The following is a 25,023-nucleotide window of genomic DNA, read 5'->3' on the forward strand; positions in this document are numbered from 1 at the left end:
AGCTGGAATTTAACAACAAAAAAAGTCATAAAATAGCTATTTAAGAACTATTCTATCTTGCCAACAAAAACTGACAGAAACTTTGTGTTTTAGTACAAGCATAAATTTAATGTAAAGCATAAAAGTTTCAGGAAGGTTCTTAAGAGCTAACATCTGTGGATGATATACTAGGATCTCTTATTCTCTCTGCCTTGCTCATGAGTGGGCTTCTTCTTTGTATGGAATACGTGATAAAAGCACAGGCACAGACAGCTCAGGTGGTACCAGCCATAAGGTAGGCTCAAGCACGGATGGGCACCTTCAGAAAGACTTTTTTTCCCCTAAAGTTATAGAGGCTTTTGTAGCATTTTCCTTGGCATAAAAACTCAAGGAAAAACAAAATGCATATTAATATTGGCAGAGTGCAACAATAATAGGGAGATTCTAATTAAGAAATCAAGAAAGATAACATGCCTTTGATTACTATTACTGATTTCCTTTAACCTACTAGAATAATTAAGTTCCTTGAGTGCAGCACTTATATTTCTTTAACTTTGGGTCTTCCGGAGACCCAAATAGTACGCTTTACTTAATTGTGTCCAATATATATTTAGCAAATTGTAGTATATTAAAATTTCATGATTCTTGGAATTTAAAGAATTTTACCAGAAAGGCTACTTCAGTCAACATACTTATATGTTAAAATTTCTGCTTAAAGTATCAAAAAACATATTTCACAAATGTTGTTATTTTTCCTACTGAAAGAAATTAATATAGATTTGGGATTTTAGGAGTTGAAAGTGTCCCCTGCTTTTTTGGGACTTTCAAACTGTTATATGGTCTTGTCAGGTCCTGGAGGAATCTCAGGGCCTGATAGAGAAGGTACCAGAGGTTCCTACTTCTGCTTTAACCAGAGCAGCTGTGCTTTTATCTGTTTTACATAATTTAAAATCTTGTTTGAAAAATATATGAAAACCTAGTTTAAAACATACATCTCTGAGAATTCCTTTTCACATAATTTCAGGTAAGGCCAGTAACAGTTTTTAAGTGGCTTATGCCTATAATGAATAAGTAAATGCTATAACTGTTTTTCAAATTGTATGTATTTCTTTTTCTTTTTTTTTAAATTTATTTATTTTATTTACTTTATTTTTCGCTGCGTTGGGTCTTCGTTGCTGCACGCGGGCTTTCTCTAGTTGTGGTGAGCGTGGGCTGCTCTTCGTTGTGGTGCGTGGGCTTCTCATTGTGGTGGCTTCTCTTGTTGTGGAGCACAGGCTCTAGGCGCGTGGGCTTCAGTAGTTGTGGCTCATGGGCTCTAGAGCACAGGCTTAGTAGTTGTGGCACACGGGCTTAGTTGCTCCGCAGCATGTGGGATCTTCCCGGACCAGGGCTCGAACCCGTGTCCCCTGCATTGGCAGGCGGATTCCTAACCACTGCGCCACCAGGGAAGCCCTGTATGTATTTCTTATAACTTCTTCCACTCACAAACTTTTATTAAAGTTACTGGTAATCATTGCTGACATTCAATTGTAATACTTCCATGTACATGAACTTGTTGTCAGTGTCCTATTTGGATGGTGCTCATGCTAAAGCAATTGTAAATAAATTAATATAATCATTGCTGCTACGGAACATATGATAACTAAATTTCATAAATTCTTCCCTACTTGTAGATATGCTGATGAAATGGGCAATAAGAAAAAGTAAGAAGAAGAATACAAAGTAGAGAGAAAAGTTAAAAACTAGACCACAGATTAGAGCTCGCATCAGTTCCTTGAGGGAAATCTTATCTGGTCAAAGTCAAGTTCTCTATTCCTGTAACAGACCATTTTCCCCAGCTAGTAGAGACTGATTCATCACAAGGATTGAGCACTTCAGAGATAGCTGCTCTTTAAAAAATATATTGTGGACATAATGTTTATGTCATTGAAAAGGAATATCCATCTCTAAACCCAGTTCTAGAATTCCAGTACATTGTCAGTCTGAAGTATTTGGTCTACATGGGGACAAGGTGGGAATGGGGTGGTTGGAATAGCAATTGCTTATGAATACTCAGTAAATACATACAGTTTGTAAGTACATAGATGATATCAAGGTAATTCTCTGATTGTTCTACTTTATTAATATGGGTGAATAATGATTCTCCAGTTTCAAAGAGACCAGGGAAACCAAGACTAGCGCTTGAATTGGATTAAGTAAACATACTAGGAAAAACTTGCGTGGGAGATTATCTTGCAGGAGGCTGTTAGAATAAATTTAATACTATTGTAGAAGTTTATAGGCTTTTCATGTACCTTATCTTATATAATATTTTTTTAAAATTCTTTGTAGTAGAAAGGACTATTAATTCTTCTTGACTGATGAAAAATAACGAGTCCCAAAAGTTAGTTATACTGTCTCAAGTTGTACAGTTAGTACATGGTGAACCAGAGATTAAAATTCAAAACCTCTTATTCTAGTTTTAGTGCTATCTTCATGTCATCGTTATAGTATCATACCATCCTAGATGCAGAAAAAGATATTATTGATTGACCTCTGTAATTATATTGTTACTTGCTTTCCTTTATAAAGAGGAAAGCAACCTTTAGTATAAAATTGGCTTCTTAGTGGTTTTAGGTAGTGAGACTAGTCATGTAAGGTATATAGTTCATAAAGAATTGTGCTCCCTGACCTAATGACCATGATGGACTCCCTGATCAAGTTACTTTTAGTAATAGCAAGATAATATCTTTGATCTGAGATATGGTAAACATGGACTGACAAACGTAACCATACATAGATTAAATCCTTAAGTAGACTTGGTGTTTTTTCTCTGTATTATGAGATCAAAATAGACAGGCATGCTTATTTAAACCTGGGCAGTAACCAGCACTGGGGATCAGGGTAAAACTTCTGTTAACATTGATGGCTCATTTCCCAACTGTCATATAAGTTCCTAACCAGATTTAAATCATCCCTCCTTCTAAACTCAGCAATCTAAGACAATTAAAAACATGTGTGTTGTTGTTATTGTTGTTGTATTGCTGCTGAAAAACAGTAAGTGCATTTAATGGACTCCCTACATAAAAAGTTTCATTATTCAAATTAAATCTTTTCTTTAAAAGAGAGGATGAATAGTTATTTCTTCTAAACTGCTATTATTTTGTTCTTAGAATTCAAGAAAATCAGTTCATTAGGTTTTAATTATTATTAACAAAAGATAAGTTTCTCCCTCAGAATCTTGTGCACTAATTAAAATTGACAATGGTTGAAAAAAGTAATACTAATGCAGGAAAAGTGGTTTTATTTTAGAGGACTGTCAAGGAAGTGTGAATGATAAAGTAACAGGAAACAATATTAATAAAAGAATAAGTGTTAGAAACATACAATACTGTGCCAAATTACACTGCATTGGATAAACAAATTCAGTGAATCATTTTCTGACTGACATAGCACTTAACCAAAGGAAAAGTGTGAAAATGAACAACAAAAAAATATTCCAAAGAGCTACTAAGATTGGAGTGACAGCTGGAGAGACAAAGTGTACTAGCATGTAAAGGAATTGTGTTTGATTAAGTCATGTGTCAAATATGCAGGGGACTGAAAGTCATTCAGACTCTGAAAGATAAAGATAGAAACGTATTGCCAAAAGAATAATGCTCAAAGTGAAACTGATTGAGGTATTTGGAATATTAAATAAAAATTCCATTCCATTACATAAAGCTATGGAATTTGCATTGAAAGTCAGCTTTACTGGAAAGGATGTTGGATAATGTCCAACATTTAGCACGTGCCCAATCTTACATGAAAGTAAAGCAATGGTTTAAAAAGTAAAGCCCAATCTTATATGAAAGTTTGCTATTGAACCTATGTAAATATGAATATAATAAAATGGATAAGTATTTATTTCCCAAGATACCCTAGTCTGCCAAAAATTCTGAAAAGATAAATGGAAGTTTGTACCCAAAGACAGTCGTGAACCATTTATTTGAAAACTTATTAAGTAAACAGGCTATTATAATTTAGTATGAAATATCACATGTTCAGTTTAGCATCTTGCAATAAATTATTAGGAGGAAACAATGCATAAAAACACATGACAGTGAGATTTTTCTAAGTATCAAGCTATTTCATTGCACAAAATACTGATATATTTGGTATTCCGGGGGCGCGGGGAAAGCTGCGTATAGCTTCATTGGCTGAGCTAAGCTACCCCATTGCTTGAGCAGTTAATAACTATGGACAATTTTAAACATCTTGGGCAGATGAAGAGTATAGTTTGCCTTACGTTAGAGAAAAGATAATACATTATAACTAATGCAGTGATCTCAACCTGATACTAACTCTGAGTTCCACCAGGGATAAATCTCATCATCATTTTATTATTTGGCTACGTAAATTAACAGAACTAGTAATTAAAGGATTAGTAAATCTTTAGTAAAAACTTGGTAGCATTGAGGAAAAGTTCACTTTAAATGGTCACCCTGACCAGAGAATTGCTTGTCTTGGGCTCAGTTACTTACTCTTTTAAAAGGATAATTTCTCTTGTGAAAATGCAACTGGACTATACACTCTCTCCAATTCACTGTCCAATAGTTGCAACATCTTGGGTTTCATCTTGGACTCCTTCCTATCCTTAGTATCTCTTGAAACCATTTTCATTGGTTTTCATCTCCTCTGTCAACACCATATTTCTCCTGAATTACTGGAACATCCCCTGCACTGATCTTCCTGCCTCCTGCCTTGTCCTTGACCCATGTCATCAAGCTGCAGTGAGGGGGAGTGTTATAACACTGTAATGTTTTGCCTAGTACTCTGCCACCTGTGCTTTTGAGGAACAGAAATAGTGTTTCCAGCACTATTAAATCCCCAACATCTGGCACCTATCATACACTGTACAATATTCTTTAAATGAATCATTGAATAGATGGTTGGATAGATGCCTGGGAAAGTCCTCTATCTATGGGAGCAAAATTATAAATGATGATTAGCACAAAGAAATGTTAACTCTAGAACTACGGTTTTGGTGCATAATGAAGTAGATGCAATTTCAGCGTTAGCCATAAAAATTTAATGTGCATTCATAGCACTGCCCTGTGGGTAGATTCATTCCAAATTCCAAATAGCTGAATAATACAACAGACCTTTACAGCACATGCCAGTCATAAGGTAGAGCTTGTTATATTTAAAATACATAGCATCTATTAAAACTTATAAAGTCTGTGGAAATCATGAAATACAAAAGATTAATAGAGTGTTTTCTATACTGAAGTTGGAATGTCATGTCAGGCGAGTAGAAATAAAATGATTAATGTAGGATCTGGGAAAATGGACGGTGAACCCAAGCAAATAATTACAGATATAGATTGTACTGTCTCCATTTCCAGTGTGACAAGTGAGATGTACCATCCCGCCATGGAATTCTTTGCAAGTACTGCTTTTAAAATCCTCTAGACTTTTTATTTTGTCCATCTTAACTGGCAGGCCATAAATAAATGTTGACATGACATTACTGTGTCTGTTCCACTTCACTAATTTTTGACTTTTTTTCTTATTTCCCTAGAAAAACAGTACAGGATAGCAAAGGAAAAGGTAGCCGGAAGATTTTTTTTTTTAATTCTTGAGAGCTCAGTTACTGACCGGGATGCTTCTCTGAAAAAGATTAATGATATCTGGAATGACTTCAGACTGTCCTTAATTTCTTTATCAATAAAATTCCAGGTGAGATGAGCTAGCCCTAAAACAGTGTGTGTCTTCAATGTGTTTCTTTAGAGTTTACTAAGATTGTCAAAGTCTAGAAGTGAAGATGGTCCTTTACAATCTTCTAATGTCCAATGAAGTTTCTAATACTCTCAGTCATGTATATTCTCTTGGGAGAAACTCAGTAACAAATTCGTTCAAGGGGCTTGTTGAGTTGAACTGGATAAACCTGTAAAGGATGGATGGATGTGAGAGTGCTATCTAACCGTTACACAAAATTGCGAGCTGATAGGAATCACTGCTAATTATTAACCCCATTTTACAATACCCCATAATCCTGCAATTCTTTCAACAACTGTAAAATTTTTCCAGTAAGGTGATTTTGTTTTAACTGAAAGGCTATATCGTATTCTGAAGTTTATGGAAACTAAAGATGTGAAAAGAGGTAAAGCTAGAAGATGGATGAAGAAAAAGATCAAATCAAATAAAGATAAGTAGCTGCAATTCAAAAGAGATGCATATCACTTGTTCATTACAAGAGAACAGTCATAGAAAGGCATCAGCAGTACTTCTTGTAAAGTGAATGTTGTACAGTATCTATGGCATTAAGTTAAGCAGGGCTTGGAAACGATCAAACATTTGGTTGTGAAACCACAGATGTAGTTTGTAGCAAATAGTTTGAACCAATCTTTGTATTCCAGTCATTAAACCTACTTATAAATACCAATACAAAAAAGAAACCAAGTTTGATTATTTAATAAATAATTTTCAAGAGCAAATTATACTGCAACAAGCTTAATATTAGGTAGTATCTAGTCTCAAGGGATTTTTTTTTTAGCCATTTTAGTAAAAAGTGTTAGAAAATAAGATTCAATTTTCATTATTTTAAGACTTTAAAACACTATGTAGACAGAAGTGTAAAAAACCAAAATGGTTATTTACACTACACCTATTTTCAAGGAACTATGGAAAATCCCTAATGTATCTAGCTTATTGGATTTCACCAGCTATTATGTGAAATTCCTTTCCCTACAAAATGTAAAAAACCAAGTAGTGAATTCCACAGGGTATTTTCTTGAGCGTAAAGCCATCAGTATTCTAGTGTATTTTGTGTAAGTATACTAATGTCTATTTTATAGAACACACAACTGCATGGTGAATACAGTGCTAGAGTTTGGGGACTTATCAGGCTATTATTTGCATGAAGTATGTAGCAAAAGTTAAAATACTTTAGCTCCCAAAGCATATGGGCAGAATTTATAACCTCCAAATAGAGAATCATGTAAGCCTAACAACTAAATTCTTTATAGATGATGGAGAAAATGATGTCTCCATGATCCTTTGCACATTATAACATATTACAATTAATTAATTTATTAATTCTACATAGATTTATTGGCCATCTGCTATATGCATAACACTATGCCATCTCTTTTTGTTTGCTCATTTGGGAGTTTTATTTTCAGTATACTCTCTGAAGAGAGGAAGGATATAATTTAATATTTCCATTTCTTCATCTACCCATTAGACATATATATGCTCCCATTTACCATATCCCCCTAAAGCAGAGGGGAAGCCTGCTTTAACTTGAAAACTTTTAGTTACAAGTTGCTCATGACTGCATTAAATAGCCCCACTTTTTGGAAATATTCTAAGGAATCTTTTTCTTACTTTGAATCATTGAATGGAAATATGTCATATATATACATATATATATGTATATATGGAGACAGAGAGAGAGATTTATTATAAAGAATTGGATCACTTAGTTATGGAGGCTGAGAAATCCCAAGATCTACAGTCAGCAAGCTGGAGATGTAGGAGAGCCAATGGTATCCAGTCCAAGTCTAAAGGCCTGGGAACCAGGAGAGTCAGTGGTATAAGTTCTACTTTGAATCCAAGTCCAAAGGCAGGAGAAAACCTATGTTCCAGTCAGGCAGAGAAAGCAAATTCTCCCTCATTCAGCCTTTTCTTCTATTCAGGCCTTCAACTGATTGGATGAGGGCCACCCACATTAGAGAGGGTAATCTGCTTTACTCAGTCTACCAATTCAAATGTTAATCTCATTGAAGAACTCTTATAAACACATCCAGAATAGTTTTAACCAAAAACCTCCATCAAGTTGACACATAAAATTAAGCATCACATTTATGTTGCTTCCTTGACCAATGTACTCTTCTTAACGTGAAACAGACATGACATCCAAATACTTTAGCAACCCTGTTCAGCATTAGTCTAAGTCCTCACCTCCAAAAATCTTGCTAAACTCCAAGTATAGTTAAGAAATGATGGCAATAAGTCATATATTGGTTATCTGGTGATTGCTTGGGCTGCGACGGTACCAGCAAAGGTGGTGAAAAATGTTTGGTTCTAAACATTGAATGGCGGACCCGATAGAATTTTTCTTACAAATAGAGTGGCATAAGAAAGAGCGAGGTAGAGAATGATGCCACATTTGGCCTGGACAACTAAGAGAATGAAGTTACTACTCCTGCAGCAGGAAAGATTCTGGGAGCTGCAGGTGTGAGGGTGGGGTAGGAGGAGTCAGGACTCAGTTTTAGAAATAGTCTCTTTGAGAAGCCTATTCAACACCCAAGTGGCGATGTTGGTAGGCCATTGAACATAGTTGGTGTTTAGTAGAGACATTAATTCTAGAGGAATAATTTTGAGTCAGTCACACCAAATAGATACTTTTAAGTCATAAAGCTGATGAAATCACCAAAAGAGTAAAGACAAATAGAAAAGAAACAGAATGTGTGTAAGTACATACATAAACAGAGTTACCTGTGTTCACTGAAAACAAATCATATGCATTGGAGAACTCTATAATATTGCTCTGCCTTTTACCAAATCCCTCCATACATAGACCTCAGACAAGGTCAACTAACTCTAAGAAACCCAAATTTAACTTAACCTGCTCCTGAATTTTTTTAGAGCTAAAAATAATTCCGTTGATACTGTAAAAATAGAGCAGAATTTGTTTGTACTGTCCTCAAGGCAATGGGGCAGAAGAAATAATGAAATGACCTTAATCTGGGAACAGAAATATTTTTAAAGAAGCCAAAAATAGTACTGGGATCACAAATTATATACAAGCCCTGAGATTTTAATGACGTTGCCGCATCAGAGTCATCTGTTCTCTGTTGCTTTATATATAAGTATGTTTAATTTTTATTATGACAAAATAAGACAGGGCATTTGGAGTGAAAGGTCAAGAAAATAAATTTGCTCATATGAACCCAGTCTATTTAGACACTATTGATTCTGTTGTCTGTATCTGCTCCAAACATTTCCTGTAATAACTTTAAAGTTCGTCAATCAAATTTATCCTATACATAAAACATGTACAAGGGAAAGCAAATAGGAAATATTATTCTTTTCAGCATTTATAGTCCTGCCTACTTAGCAGTATTTTGTAATCAGTAACATATTTCTCATATGATTGATAGTACTCTATCTGGAAAATGATCATACTAAGTCTGGTCATACAACTTTGATCACTCTGTATTCATTGCTGAGCTAGCTCTATTCATGAAATAATAGTGTGAGCTATTTCCATGGATGATATTAAAGATTAAAATATTTTACTAATGACCTTAAGCAAATCAGACACAAAAGCAAAGATTTTAAGCGGAAAACTTTCATCAATTCAATTATGTCACATTGAAAATCTTCCAAATTATACCATAAAAGATAAAACTAGGCACTAAAAAACTTGAAACATGTAAAGCAGGCAAATATAAATATTTATTTATTTATATTGTTTATATATATTGGGAAAAAGGATGTGAACTAGAAATTCACAAAGGATGACACAAGAATGTTCAAAAAACAAATGATAGGATGTTCAACTTCATGGATAATCAGGGAAATGCAAATTAAAAGAGTGACATATAATATCTCACCTATCAAATTGGCAGATGTGTTAGTCTGACAACTCCAAATGTAGGCAAATGTATAGGTAAATGGGTATCCTCCAGCTTTCCTGGCTGTAGTGGAAGTTCAAAATATAACCTTTTTTAAGAGTAATTTTGCAATAGCTAGTAAGGTTGAAAATACCCATAACTCAGGACCTCCCTGGCGGTCCAGTGGTTAAGACTTTGCCTTCTAATGCAGGGGGTGTGGGTTCAATCCCTGGTCAGGGAGCTAAGATCCCACATGCCTTGGGGTCAAAAAACCAAAAAACATAAAACAGAAGCAATATTGTAACAATCTAGGTATATACCCTTGAGAAATTTTTGCACGTGTGTTCAAGGAGACGTAGTCACAAATATTCATTGTAACATTGCTAAAATTTTAAAAACTAAAGCAACCAAAATGTTATCAAAAGATAAATAAATCATGGTATATTTATGTGATGGAATAGAGTTCTGTTATAATACTAAATGAACAGTAAAATACTAAATGAAGCATAATACTAAATGAAAGGAAGCTAGTTCCATATTGGCAGGTAAAGATAATATGATTTGGTAATTATATGATAAAATTATGTAAACTTTTAAAACTTACAAAACTCACATGCTTTCATGGCTGTATATATCTATGTTAAAATGTATACAGAGCATAAGTATAAAGAATAAATAAACTTCACGATGGTGTTTGCCTTAGACAAGAAGGAAGAGGAAGGGATCTGGCAAAATGTACATAGACGTATTGTTGAGTTTTCTTTCTTAAAAATGATCTGAAGCAAGTGCTGTAAATTGTTAACATTTATTAATTTCAGTGGTAGTATATGTAAAGTTTATCGTATTTCTCTATATACTTTCCAGTTAGGAAATTATAGTTATGTATTTCCTATTAAACATTTATTAATTTAGGAGTCGTTATATTACACTTACATTTACAATTACATTTATTTTTAACAGTATTAGTGTTGGTATCATATAAACATTTTTAAAAGGTTACAGTAGAACTGTCCCTTTACAGATCACATTTTTAAGCCAATACAAATAATTTCCAGCTGAAATACATTTCCTCTAAATTCTACACATTCCTGGTAACTTTGCCCCACTTCTGATCTACTCATCATCTTTGATGGCTCTACACACTCATGGCAAGATCCTTCTCCTTCCCCCATATTAGCAGCCTCTATATCCCTGTCTGTCTCCCTGACCATAAAGAACTCATCATGCCACTTATTCTAGTTTACTTTTGTTACCTTGACAAGCCTAAGAGAGAAGGCTGAGAGTCCCTGACTTGTCTCTAACACCTAGAAATCCATGCCCATACAGCTCAGTATAGCCCTTATTCTGGACCCGTCGCTCACCCCGTTCCAACCCTTGAAATCCATTCTGGCGGCGAACCTCTGGAACTCAGTCAGTCATCAGCAAATTTCTTCATAACTTCTATCAATTCTTCGCAAGGTCCCTTTCATCTTTTTTCCTGAATTGAAATCTGGCCCTCCCCTAACGATGCGCATTCCTCGGAGCCTTTTCTAATGGGGGCTGTCTCTCTGTCCCTCTCACACATTCTGCAGGGCTTTCTTGCTTTTCACTTCCACCTCTAGACAGTTACTCCGTCTTCTGGAAATCCCAGCATATTTGAAGTTCATGCTTCCGACTCTATTATCCTTACCCTCCTCACTGCAGCTGTTTAGATGCCAGTGGACAATTCGCCTTCATTCCTTGGAGATTTCAGCTCTTGGACTTCTACGGTTCCAGAACAATGCAAAGTAAATGTCTGGGTTAAGGCACTTGGTCTACGGTATTTTGTTATAGCAGCCTCAGCTGACTAATACAGTGGTTATGAACAACTAGTGGGGAAAGCGTTGCTGTGAAACCACAGTACAACTTGTCTCTTTTAGAGGAAAGAGCGTCAGGCAGGAAGACATGATTTGAGCATTGCCCTTATATCCTATTAACTCAAAGATCGAGTAGTTCTGGAATAGATGAGTATAAATATGGTTGTTCATTGTACACTTTACACATTCCGTTTTCTTATGAGGCTGAATAAGTGTTTGTCTTAACCTCAGGCACTAGCTGGCATGGGCCTATAGGTATAACATTACCACAGAAAGAACAGACACAGAGACAACAGTACCGGCCTTGCAGCTGCACTGCTCTGAAATGTGCACGATACCATCTATTGAAGTTATTGAAAACTTCTTGTCCCCAGGTGTCATTGATCTTGTATTTTCTGGTAACATTCTCCTAAACTAATGGCTGATTTTCACTGAGTTTGTACTTTATAAATATCTGATGAATGAATGCACAAATGAGCGGATTACATAGAAAGGAAAAATTTACTTTCTGTAACTGATTTTTAAAACATAATACAATCTTTTAAACATTATATAATTTCCTTCCACGCTGTAAACCATAAAATTAAAATCCCATCTATCTCATAAAGGGAAGCATTTCCTATCCCAGTAATTTTTAATGTCATCATTATAAAAACTTCCACTGGGATTTTGATGGCTTATAATTTCCAATAAAATGAGACAGAACAGAAGGAAAGTCTTCTTTGTAAAATAAATACTTCTTCATTCAACCTTTTAATGAAGCAGGAATATTAACCCCATGCTAGAGGAAGAAACTGAGGCGTCAAGAGGGTGACTTGCCCCAAATATCATGGATAGTAAACAAGAGTCTTCAAACTCAGGATCATCTGACCTACTTCATTTTCCTTTCACAACAAACTACCTCCCAGAACTTGTATCTCTTCCCTTCTCCGACATAGATACAAATATAGGTTCATGTGGCATCTCTTCGAGAATTTTCCTCGGATAGGGAGGAGGGGAAAGTCATGCTCAAGTTTATTTTCTCCTGGAAACATCTCTGATTGACTCCACATGATCTGGTTTAGTTTCTATTTAAAATCATTCTGAGCTGAATTTGTACTGTACTGTACTCGATTACACCTTGTCACTTATCAATGTTTTGCTTTGTTCTATGTTTGTTGATAATTTTGAGCCCTCAGATTTTAGATCTCAAAGTATAATAAAATATATTATTTATTTCTGATTAAAAGAAAACATGTTCATTGAAAAGAATTTGAAATACAGAGAGAGACATAATCATGAAAATGAAAATCGTTCATTATCCAACTACCTAGAAATAAAACTATTAGCATTTTGGAGTTTTCAATTCCTTTTATTCTATAAATATATTTATATATTAATATACACTTTTTTCAAAAATTGCACTATAACATACTTTTAATTTTATATCTGTCTCTGCATTTGATTATGTCATCATGTTATTAAATTCATGCCACCATTTTGGTTATCAATATTCATGAAGGAGATAAATCTGGTGTGTGTGTGTGTGTGTGCAGCAGTGTGCTAGAACTGGCTTGTGCCAGCTTGTGAGGACCACTTATATGCATGTCTTCCCAACTTTGCTCTCAGTGAAGTCATGTGGTAGTTTGAAAGCACATGGCAGGAATAGCTACCACCTTGCAGAGAGGAAATTGCTATAAGTTGCAGCTTTTTTTTCTCTTAATTTCCAGAGAGCTAGCTTACCAGAACTCTACTGGGTTTGGGTGCACAAGGTATGCTAACCTCATAACATAAAAGGAAATTAGCATATTTTGGTGTTCTGGAAACTTTTATATGGCACATGTATTATCTGTTTCCTAATGTAGATAAACTGGACTTCTCACAGATTGCTGGTGAGAAAGTAAAGTGGTACAGCCACTCTGGAAAACAGTATAGCACTTATGAAAGTAAAAATACTTACCATATGATTCAGCAATCACACCCTTGGGCATTCTTCCCAGAGAAATGAAAACTTACATATCTGCATGGAAACCTGTACATGAATGTTAGTAGCAGCTTTATTCATAATAGTCCCAAACTGGCAGTAGCTCAAGTGTCCTTCAGCAGTGAATGGCTAAACACAGTGTGGTGCATCTATAGCATGGCATATCACTCAACAATAAAAAAAGAATGGACTATTGTTGAACGTAAGAACTTGGACGGATTTCAAGAGAATTATCCTGAGTGAAAAGAGCCAATCTGAAAAGTTTACGTAATATTTGATTCTATTTATATGACATTCTTGAAATACTACTGTTGTACACATGAACAGACTAGTGGTTCAAAATAAAGAGTTTTTTTTTTAAAGCAACCTTTTACATTTACAGACTTACAGACTTTTTTTATGCATTTGCTTACTAACTATATTAGTTTGCTCAGGCTTCCATAACAAAATACCACATACTGGTTGGCTTAAACAACAAAAATTTATTTTCTCACAGTTCTGGAGGCTGGAAATCCAAGATCAAGCTGTTAGCAGGTTTGTTTTCTTCTGAGATCTCTCTCCTTGGTTTGCAGATGGCACGTTCTGTGTCCTCACATGGTCTTTCTTTGTGCATAAGCGCCCCTGGTGTCCCTCTGAGTCCAAATTTCCTTTTCTTATAAAGGACTCCAGTTAGATTGAATTAGTGCCCACTCTTAGGGCCTCATTTTAACTTAATCACCCCTGAAAGGTGACTCCCAAACAGTCACATTCCGAGGTACTGGAGGTTAGACGTTCAACATGTGAATTTTGAGAGTACACAGTCCAGTCCATAATACTAATGAAACCATAGAATGAGCTTTTTCATTTCTTTTTTTTCCATTTGCTGCTTATAAGAAAATCCTTAAATGCCTCTTTAAGAAACAGTTCAGATTTGTGCTACTTTTATTTCCTCAGAAAGACCAACAACTCAAGATTACAGATGAAGGTCTGGCCACCACTGGGGAGGTGTGTCCTTCTCTTGAGACAACCACCCTCTTGTCAGAGAAGCTGCTATTCACCCAAGAAGTTATGGTTGTCTAGATACTTTCACCAGACTGCCGGGGAAGCCCCCCACCCCGGTGTCTGACACTCATTCTCTCTTATCATTGTTGCAGTTTCCAATGTGAAACCACTGATTCTTTGAGAGGTCATTTTCTTTTCTTTGTTCAACAGTATGCTTTTCCTTACACCTCATGTTAACAGAGGAACATTTTTCAATAAACAAAATTGTGGGCTTGCCTGTGGTCTGCATCTCTTTGCATTACGTCTTGATCACATTCTCTTCTCAGGAATTGATGTGCACAGTTCCCAGTTCAGCTCTCCATCCTTCACCTGGAACTGCATCATTCTTTTGTCTTCAGCATTTTTTGTTAGAACTACACCTCCTAGGGTGACATGGGCACCATTAGGCCCTCCTAACCTAACCTCACAATTCCTACACACTCACTCTCTATGAATTACTCTCTCTGTATGTACATTAAAAAAGGATGATTAAGGAAAAGGCAAATGTTTATTCTGATCCCCTTACAAATCTGCACTTACAATTTTATTATTATCTCTTAACAGTCTACATTATACAATTGTCTCCTAAAATTGTATATTTATAAGAATATCTCTAGTGAAAAGATACTTTTTCAAATATCAGATTATTTACTATGCAGTTTCCTTATAAATTCATATCCCTCCATCAGCAAACAATTTTGAGTATTTAGCATATGTCTGTCATTTTCTAGGTACCAACAGGTGCTGACTATAGGAATAGAAATATCTTTTAATATCCTTTGTCCACAATGTAGCTGGCATAGCTTGTATTCAATGACATGATTTAGAGTTAAAAAGGAAAATTGTTGGGACTTCCCTGGTGGCGCAGTGGTTAAGAATCAGCCTGCCAACGCAGGGGACACGGGTTCGAGCCCTGGTCCAGGAAGATCCCACATACCGCGGAGCAACTAAGCCCGTGTTCCACAACTACTGAGCCTGCACTCTAGAGCCTGCAAGCCACAGCTACTGAGCCCACGTGCCACAACTACTGAAGCCTGCGTGCCTAGAGCCCGTCCTCTGCAACAAGAGAAGCCTCCACAATGAGAAGCCTGTACACTGCAATGAAGAGTAGCCCCCGCTCGCCACAACTAGAGAAAGCCCGCGCACAGCAACAAAAGACCCAACGCAGCCAAAAATAAATTTAAAAATAAAATAAATTTATTTAAAAAAAAAACTATTGGTGTTTTTCTCTTGATATTTACTATTGATTGGTATGATCATTTCAATCTGAAATTAGACCTGTCTTTCCTACATATAAAGAAATTATATGAGGATTATTAGCATTATATTAGGAATACATATATATAGAAATGGTCTGTGATCTAGAACATATAGTTCCACTCTTGCTCCAATTTGTGATTCTCTGAAATCCTGCATTCCTTGTGGTTTGCAACTATAACAACAAATTTAAGTCCAATCCAAACAATATATTCCCAGGAGACAAATGTCTTACATTGTCATCAAATGTCAGCTTGAACTCAGGGCGATAGTAGAGGCTGTGACTGGAGATTAATTAAGCTATTTGTGGTCAGTGTTCCATTGTTCTTTGTTTAAGAAACAATGACATACTGAGACACAGCAGATTTTCCTCCTCTCTCTTTCTCCCATTCTCTCTCTGCTTCTTTGAACTACAGGATGAGCATTTTTCTTTCTTTCATCTTTGCTTACATTATTACAAGCTGAGAATTAACTTGTGATTCTTCCAGTGTTTTTCTTCTATTTGTCAATCTATTTATCAGTGTACATTTAAAGCATAAAGATTCTAGAATGAGATGAGAATCATGTCAAAACCATTTGGCATTTAACTAGTTTATCAAATACATATCAAACACTCTTTTTAACTGCAAAAGACGTGTAAATTAGGCCAAACTGTCTGACTCTGGGAAAAGAAAGTAGGAAGAAACCCACATTTTAAAAAATAAGTGAAGCAATAAGGGATCTGTGTTTTAGAATATTCCAAGCAGTATTTTTTCATGAAAGAAAATCACACTTAGAAATTTTTTAAAAATTATGAAGTTGCCAATAAATACTTTTAGAAAGGATAATTTAAAGGACAATTAAAATTCTTCACAAAAATGCATTGTTTTGAGGATCTTTTTCTTAAGATCGTGACTTAATGAAAACCAATATACAGTCGTCTCTTCATATCGGTGGATGCCGAAACCGCAGATACTGATGGCCATCTCATATGAGGGACTTGAGTATCCTTGGGTTTTGATATCCATGGGGATCCTGGAACCAACCCCCCTCAGATACCGAAGGAGGACCATATGGTCCTGTGGGCAAAGTGTGCCCCTAACAATTTCCTGTTTGGCACTCCCCTTTTGGAATGTATTTTTGCTCAAATAAATTCTTAAAGCTTTTATTATGCCTCAGTTCATCTTTTAACAGATCTATGAACTGGCATTAACAGGCCCATTTATACATTATTAACACCTTCATGTTTAGGCTTTCCTACTTCAGTGAATCTGTAATATTTGCTTGGTGGTAAAGAGATGGTTCTTGTTCAATAATGACAAGATATGAAGGAAAAACAGACAAATATTTCTCTTTTTTTGCAGTTGATGCTATTAGGTTGAATTTAAATTAGATAACATTCTGAGAACCTTCACACTCAAATTTTTTAGAATTGAATGATGTAAAGATTATCTTCTGTTTGAATGGAAATGTTTGTGAATATGCTTAGTGCTAGTGAATATAAAATATTTTTACTACAATCAGCCCTCCATATCTGTGCGTTCTGCATTTCAATACTTGGTTGGTTTACTCCATGGATACAGAATCTGCAGACACAGAGAGCGGACTGTACTACTCCCTTTTATATCAGGGACTTGAGCATCGGCAGACTTTGGTATCCTCAGGGGTCCTGGAACCAATCCCCAGCAGATACCAAGGGATGGCGGTACTTTAAAGTTGAAAGGTTGAAAGTCACACAAACAAGCAATTTTGGAAGTATATATGAACTCTAGAAATACGAAAAGAAGAATTTTGCATTTTTAATTTCTAAGTGTTATCTTGCCATGGGGTAGCCTTCAGTCTGGGTTTTCATTTGTGTTTACTTTTGTGCATTTATATCTGAAAGAAGTTTTGTGCTGAGGTTTTACTTAGAAGATAATTCCGATGAAAGAGTTTATTTAATGAATGATCTTGTAACCTATGAAGAATAAGTGTGAGCAGGACTTTAATTTTCAGGATGGTCGTATTGTTTTTATCTCCTCTCTCTCTCCTTTCAGTGTACATAGGCATGTACAGAATAAAATGGACTAACCAAAATTCTTAAGATACTAGACCATTTTTGATAATTTCTCATTAAATATAGCATACCCTTTAACATTTTAATTACTAAATGCCTGTCTTATAAATCCATTAACTTTTCCTTATATGTAACTAATAGTAAACAAAAGTAAAATTTCTCAAAGGAATTATTCTCCTATTCTTTTGGAACTACCTATGCACAGAGGCATAACCATAGGCATAATACTTACTGATCACAAGGTACAACGTGATTTTTTAAAAAAACTAATCGCTCATAGTTTTATAAATTTCTTCTTTCATAAAAAGTTTAGTTCAGAAAAAAATACTATATTTTTATGTATATACCTATTTTATTTACCAACATCACAAACATGCACCATATATGGTTTAATGTCCTGTTTTGTGATAGTTTTAAGACAATCAGTTAATTGACTTTTAAATGAATTCGGAAGCCCTTTTTGATAGTGTTGGAATTCAATAATGCTAACATTATTTTTTTTGAACTGGATTTAAATCTCTTTAAATGGAATGACAAACCCCAATAGCTTGATGAAAATAAACTTGGATGCAAGTTTTAGCCTTCTGGTGGAAATCTGCCAAAAAAGCTTTCACTAGATAACAATCACTGTAAGTATAATAGCAACTGACAATGGTTTAAACATGACCCCACACACATCCTTTTAGAAATCACAATGCTCTTAACCAATAACACGGTCAATGACAGGGTTATGGGTATGAGTATGGGAAGCCAGGATGACAAGGATGGGGAAAGCAGGTGGTCCATACAAAGAGAAGACCACCAAACCTGCTGGGATAATTTAGATAATTCATTTTGTCCTTGAATTGACAAGGTTGTTTTAAATTTGACATTTTGCCACCCTTTTTTATTTTGCTTATAATTTTAGAAAGCTTTTCTATGAGTTGATATAATTGATTTGAAGTGGGAGCATTAATAGTATTTTCATAAAGTAGCCCCTTCCTTTGTATTTCTTTGATTTACACTATTCCACACTAGCAATCAATTGAAGTATTTTAAAAGAAAGTTTACAATTTAAGAAGCAGACGCCTTATTAACCCAATGTATAGGTATAATTATCTTTTGTACTAAATTTAACTCATATTCACTATATGTGCGTACACATATATATAGTATGTGTATAGATGTGTGTACCATACAAATGTATATACACATATAGATATGTATATACATACATACACACATATATACATATATGTATTATAGCCAAACATTTACTTTACTTGAGAACTTAAGTAAATATAGAGAGTGAAAAATTGGACATAAAAAATGTAAATTAGCAGAGACACAAATTTTGGCTATGCAAAGCCCAGCATCAGAATTTTAGTAACTGTTTAAGTGTTTATTTGTCTGAGGCTCCAAAATTGAATCATTGATGTTTCTGGAAATAAACACAACTTTACTGTGGTCTAGAATAGTGCCCTGAATTGTGCTTCAGTAATCAGATAATCTCTGCTATTTCTCAAAAAATCCCTAGAGGAATAGATATATTCCAAATGCTGCTGTGAAATAGGAAACTAGGGTGTAAAAGTCAAAAATGGGATCAATGCCTTCAGTTAAGCAGTCACATTGCTAAAAATGTCTAGTTGATATGGTCAAGACTTTTTTTTGAATTTTTGAATTTTATTTACTTTTTTATACGGCAGGTTTTTATTAGTTATCCATTTTATATATATTAGTATATATATGTCAATCTCAATCTCCCAATTCATCACACCACCACCCCTGCCCATGCCACTTTCCCCCTTAGTGTCCGTACATTTGTGCTCTACATCTGTGTCTCTATTTCTGCCCCGCAAACTGGTTCATCTGTACCATTTTTCTAGGTTCCACATATATGCGTTAATATACGATACTTGTTTTTCTCTTTCTGACTTACTTCGCTCTGTATGACAGTCTCTAGATCCATCCACATATCTGCAAATGACCCAATTTCATTCCTTTTTATGGCTGAGTAATATTCCATTGTATATATGTACCACATCTTCTTTATTCATTCATCTGTCGTTGGGCATTTAGGTTGCTTCCATGACCTGGCTACTGTAAACAGTGCTGCAATGAACACTGGGGTGCATGTGTCTTTTTGAATTATGGTTTTCTCTGGGTATATGCCCAGCAGTGGGGTTGCTGGGTCATATGGTAATTCTATTTTCAGTTTTTAAGGTACCTCCATACTGTTCTCCATAGTGGCTGTGTCAATTGACATCCCCACCAACAGTGCAAGAGGGTTCCCTTTTTTCCACACCCTCTCCAGCATTTGTTGTTTGTAGATTTTCTGATGATGCCCATTCTAACTGGTGTGAGATGATACCTCATTGTAGTTTTGATTTTCATTTCTCTAATAATTAGTGATGTTGAGCAGCTTTTCATGTGCTTCTTGGCCATCTGTATGTCTTCTTTGGAGAAATGTCTATTTAGGTCTTCTGCCCGTTTTTGGATTGAGTTGTTTGTTTCTTTAATATTGAGCTGCATGAGCCGTTTATATATTTTGGAGATTAATCCTTTGTTGATTCGTTTGCGAATATTTTCTCCCATTCTGAGGGTTGTCTTTTCATCTTGTTTATGGTTTCCTTTGCTGTGCAAAAGCTTTGAAGTTTCATTAGGTCCCATTTGTTTATTTTTGTTTTTATTTCCATTTCTCTAGGAGGTGGGTCAAAAAGAATCTTGCTGTGATTTATGACATATAGTGTTCTGCCTATGTTTTCCTCTAAGAGTTTTATAGTGTCTGGCCTTACATTTAGGTCTTTAATCCATTTTGAGTTTATTTTTGTGTATGGTGTTGGGGAGTGTTCTAATTTCATTCTTTTACATGTAGCTGTCCAGTTTTCCCAGCACCACTTATTGAAGAGACTGTCTTTTCTCCATTGTATATCCTTGCCTCCTTTGTCATAGGTTAGTTGACCACAGGTGTGTGGGTTTATCTCTGGGCTTTCTATCCTGTTCCATTGATCTATATTTCTGTTTTTGTGCCATTACCATATTGTCTTGATTACTGTAGCTTTGTAGTATAGTCTGAAGTCAGGGAGTCTGATTCCTCCAGCTCCTTTTTTTCCCCTCAAGATTGCTTTGGATATTCGGGGTCTTTTGTGTCTCCATACAGATTTTAAGATTTTTTCGTTCTAGTTCTGTAAAAAATGCCATTGGTAATTTGATAGGGATTGCACTGAATCTGTAGATTGCTTTGGGTAGTATAGTCATTTTCACAATATTGATTCTTCCAAACCAAGAACATGGTATTTCTCTCCATATGTTAGTATCATCTTTAATTTCTTTCATCAGTGTCATAGTTTTCAGCATACAGATCTTTCGTCTCCCTAGGTAGGTTTATTCCTAGGTATTTTATTCTTTTTGTTGCAATGGTAAATGGGAGTGTTTCCTTAATTTCTCTTTCAGATTTTTCGTCATTAGTGTATAGGAATGCAAGAGATTTCTGTGCATTAATTTTGTATCCTGCAACTTCACCAAATTCATTGATTAGCTCTAGTAGTTTTCTGGTGGCATCTTTAGGATTCTCTATGTACAGTATCATGTTATCTGCAAACAGTGACAGTTTTACTTCTTCTTTTCCAATTTGTATTCCTTTTATTTCTTTTTCTTCTCTGATTGCTGTGGCTAGGACTTCCAAAACTGTTGAATAATAGTGGTGAGAGTGGACATCCTTGTCTTGTTCCTAATCTTAGAGGAAATGCTTTCAGTTTTTCACCATTGAGAATGATGGTTGCTGTGGGTTTGTTGTATATGGCCTTTATTATGTTGAGGTAAGTTCCCTCTATGCCCATTTTCTGGAGAGTTTTTATCACAAATGGTGTTGAATTTTGTCAAAAGCTTTTTCTGCATCTATTTAGATGATCATATGGTTTTTATTCTTCAATTTGTTAATACGGTGTATCACATTGATTGATTTGCGTATATTGAAGAATCCTTGCATCCCTGGGATAAATCCCACTTGATCATGGTGTATGATCCTTTTAATGTGTTGTTGGATTCTGTTTGCTACTATTTTGTTGAGGATTTTTGCATCTATATTCATCAGTGATATTGGTTTGTAATTTTCTTTTTTTGTAGTATCTTTGTCTGGTTTTGGTATCAGGGTAATGGTGGTCTCATAGAATGAGTTTGGGAGTGTTCCTTCCTCTGCAATTATAACAGCTAATTGTATCAGAGCTAAATGTATCACATTATCACAGCTCTCATATCAAAGATTATCTGTTTCTTTTACTTATGAAAGACAACTTGGGTACAAATAAATTAAGATACAAACCTTGAAGATGTATATAGATGCATCTCCATTGACTTAAGAAATGTATTTTGGGAAAAGAGAAGAGTATGGGTGTTGTCTCAGTTAGTGATTGATTCTAAATTTTTTTTACCTTAAACATTTTTTCTAAATCTTTTTTTAAAATTTATTTATTTATTTTATTTATTTTTAAATTTTTGGCTGCATCGGGTCTTCACTGCTGCACACAGGCTTTCTCTAGTTGCAGCAAGCAGGGGCTACTCTCCGTTGCAGTGCATGGGCTTATCACTGCAGTGGCTTCTCTTGTTGTGGAGCATGGGCTCTAGGCGTGCGGGCTTCAGTAGTTGCAGCTCTTGGGCTCAGTAGTTGTGGCACACGGGCTCTAGAGCGTAGGCTCAGTAGTTGTGGTGCACAGGCTCAGCTGCTCCACGTCACGTGGGATCGTCCTGCACCAGGGATCGAACCTGTGTCCCCTGCATTGGTAGGCGGATTCTTAACCACTGCACCATCATGGAAGTCCCTACCTTAAACATTTTTGATCAGATGTGCCAGGATGCTTTTTGGTGAAATTGTCTAGAATGTGCTTGGCCTTTTTGATATTCAATTTTTTTAACATCAGAAAAATGTGTTTGAGTTATATTTTCCTATTCCTTTCCTATTGCTCAAAATGTCTTCTTTACACATACCAATAATGCTTAAGTTGCACTTTCATTTTCTGTTTTTCTCATCTATTATGTTTTCTCTCATTAATTTTATCTTTTCCCTCTGCATTCTAGGAGAGCCCTTTAGATCTTATTCTTTTACTGTACTTTGTCAATTCTAACCTATAGGCCTCTGATATAGGCTTTAAAATTCTGCTATTGTGGGTTTATTTACCTTGTCCTTCTTCTTTATAACTCATTTTCTTATCCATTTAGCTCAGCCTTCCCTTTGGGAATTTCTACTCTTGTTTAATAAAAAGTTCCTTGGTTCTTAATTGATGAGAATCAACACATTTTCTAAATGTTATTTTGAATTTTGGAATAATTATTTCCTGGGAATTGATCTTTCTCTAATGTTTAATTTTGTTTTCACTTCCTTGTTTGGGGGCATTTTCCTTTGCCCTTTTTATTTCTCTATTGTGTCTTTTAATTTTCCTCACCTCCACTGGATTCAATGTAGTGCTGTTTGGATTCCTGTCTTAGGTAAACAAATGCATAGATGTAAGCAGTTTCTATTTCAATTCCCAGTGTCTACAAAGCTCTCATTTACTACTTGAGACCATTCTCTATACAGGTGTCCCAGTGCCATGATACCATGACAGCACAATACATGAAAATCTCATCCTCAGTATGTACCACTTACAGAGCAGCCTCTTGGGCGGCAGTGTGCCACTTCAATTACCACATGCTTCCGGCCCAGCTGTTTTCTGGAAAGACAAAGAGTGATGTACGAATGATGACCAGCCCTCTAACTGCCCACAGAAACCTCCATCGGGCAGTAGAAGAAAGGCTGCCAAGTTTCCTGTTTAGAACAGTTCCTATTCTTATTTAAGAGCCAGACAGTGGCAAAGGGATGTTGAAGAGTGCATTTACATGGCCAAGTTTTCTCTGTTCTGGATATAAAGTATGGATGGAAGAGTGCGTGGATTTTCATTCCTATTCAATCAAGCTGTAACTAGTTAAAAAAAAAAAATCCTACCAAGTTCTGACAATAACTTCAATGTCATTCTTAATTTTCAGTGTAGTGAATTTGCATTTTCTATGTTTTTGTAGGAAAGATGTACTTTTGGAGGCAAAGAGAAGAGGATATTGTAGTATAACATGCCAGAGATCGTGAGGGCCTGGGTGTGGGCCAGAGCTGCACACATTTCATCATTGAAGATAGGAGGTAAAATTTAGATTTTCACATGCAAACTTCGAGGCCTATGAGACAGCAGGAACAGATATTTATTAGGCAGTTTGATCTGTAGGACTGCACCAGAACCAGAAGAGATGCTGACATTGGAGTTACAGAGTTAGAAGTCTTATTATATATGTGACAGTTGAAACTATGGCACTAAGGACAGAAGCCTGGGATACACAAATCCTTAACTCATCAAGAAGCATTTGGGAAAAGAAGCAAGAATAAGTAGAAAAGGGAACTTTGAAAAGAACATATTTTCAACAAAGTCAAAAGCTGAAGAGAGGTTAAACTGGATAAGCCCAAGAGGTCTGATCTTTTAAATTTTCAGTAGTGTTTTAGAGATGAGTGTAAGAGGAGTCATCGACGTGGAATCCTGTAATGCAGTGAATTGATGAGAGGATGAAAAGCGAGGTCATGACTGTTAAATGGACTTGCAAGAAATCTGTCTTTGAAGGAGGGGGCTAATGAGATAGAAGTGGACAGAGAAGGGATGCTCGAGAGGCTTTTTTAGAAACAGAAAAAACTCACAGCACAGAAAGGTTCAATCCACAGTTGAACTCATTCAAAAAGTTGAACAGCGAAAGGACTAAATGTATTGTTCTTGAAGTCTATTGCTCCTGGCAGAGGAAAGGAAGCCTTAGGAAGAATTGTTTTGTTGTATGGAGTCTGCAATGTTTCCGTTATTTAGCAATTTATGTTAAGAAATGCATAGCAATGGAATGATATACTTGGCAACGTAAGCTAGACTGCCTACATGTGAATCCTGGCTCTGCCTCATATCAGCTGTGTGACCTTGGGGAAGTTACTTAACCTATCTTAACCTCTCCATGCTGCAATTCCTCATCTGTAGAATGAGGAAAATAACCATATCTAACTCATAGGTTTGTTAGGTAGATTAAACAAATTAATACTAGAACTGTGGAACAGAGTAAAAGTTACACACATGTGCATATTAAATAAACAAAAATCAAATATCAATCACAACTATTACTTGACCTATAGGGTTGGCTTAATGTTAATTGGCTTTAATTAATGGAGTTTAAGATCTTCTCACAGATGATTATTTACTTGGATGATCTATAACCCAAGGGTATAGCCACTGGGGGTACCTGGCCCAGAAAGAGAGCTATTACCAGAGACAAATTTTTTATCTGAAAGATTTACCTGTATGAGAGAACGAACACCTGCTC

The sequence above is a fragment of the Balaenoptera ricei genome, chromosome 9 (assembly GCF_028023285.1).
Source record: "Balaenoptera ricei isolate mBalRic1 chromosome 9, mBalRic1.hap2, whole genome shotgun sequence".
Classification (NCBI taxonomy): Eukaryota; Metazoa; Chordata; class Mammalia; order Artiodactyla; family Balaenopteridae; genus Balaenoptera; species Balaenoptera ricei.